Raw genomic sequence first — 889 nt, 5'->3', positions numbered from 1 at the left:
AAAAACATTTGAGGCGTTTCCTTGAGATTTACGATACTTTTAAGGTAAATAACATATCTGAGGATGCTATTTGCCTTCGACTCTTTCCATTCTTGTTGCGAGGAAGGGCCAAGCAGTGGCTAAGTTCCTTGCCGCAAGGGTCTTTGACAATATGGAAGCAAACGTGGGAAACTTTTATCGCAAGATACTCCCCACCCCCTCAGCAATTGATTAATATGTTGAGGAGTGACATCTCATACTTTGTGTAGTTAAAGTCTGAATCTTTGTACGATGCTTGGGAGAGGTACAAGGAAATTTTGAGGAAATGCCCGCCTCATGGAATTGTGGAACGGATGCAAATCCAGATTTTTTTATAATGGATTGAACATTGCTACTAAACAAATGCTTAACACAGCCTCAGGAGGATCGTTGTACAATAAACAACCAAGTGCGGCATACACTTTAATCAAAGAGATGTCAAACAATGGCTATCAATGGAGTTATGAGAGGAGCAAACCGGGAAAGGAAGCCAGAATTTACCAAGTGGATGTTGTCACCACCTTGGCCACATTGGTTGAAGCCATCACGAAGAGATTGGATTTACTGTAATCGATTACCCAAGTTAGTGGACCATCTAGAGATAGCTGGGTTTCTCGAAGTGAGACTGGTGGCTTTGCTAATATAGGTATTGGACTATTAAAACAAGTGGATATTGTTTTGTAGCGTTTCTTGCGAGACAACCCAACTTGTAGTGTTTCTTTTTGTTTTTTTAGATTCGTCTCTATATTTGCGGAGGCTTCACTCATTTTTCATCTCTCAGGGTGTCCTTTTACCAATTTAGCTTGCTGAAACTTTCCAAATTCCCTTGTATGTACCTTTAGTTGTCTAAAGGGAGGAGAACCTTTGTCCT

At 40.6% G+C, this 889-nt stretch overlaps 1 non-coding gene across 1 annotated transcript; it reads right to left on the bottom strand.

The window, feature by feature from the left end:
* Nucleotides 1-215: 215 nt before the first annotated feature.
* LOC120268673 lies at nucleotides 216-322 on the bottom strand. Its single transcript, XR_005538984.1, has one exon. It is a non-coding gene; the product is annotated as a small nucleolar RNA R71 (small nucleolar RNA).
* Between the last annotated feature and the right edge of the window lie 567 nt (nucleotides 323-889).

This window comes from Dioscorea cayenensis, chromosome 1, assembly GCF_009730915.1.
Source record: "Dioscorea cayenensis subsp. rotundata cultivar TDr96_F1 chromosome 1, TDr96_F1_v2_PseudoChromosome.rev07_lg8_w22 25.fasta, whole genome shotgun sequence".
Taxonomy (NCBI): domain Eukaryota; kingdom Viridiplantae; phylum Streptophyta; class Magnoliopsida; order Dioscoreales; family Dioscoreaceae; genus Dioscorea; species Dioscorea cayenensis.
The sequence above is the reverse complement of the archived record's forward strand: the minus strand, read 5'-3'. Positions and strand labels throughout refer to the sequence as shown.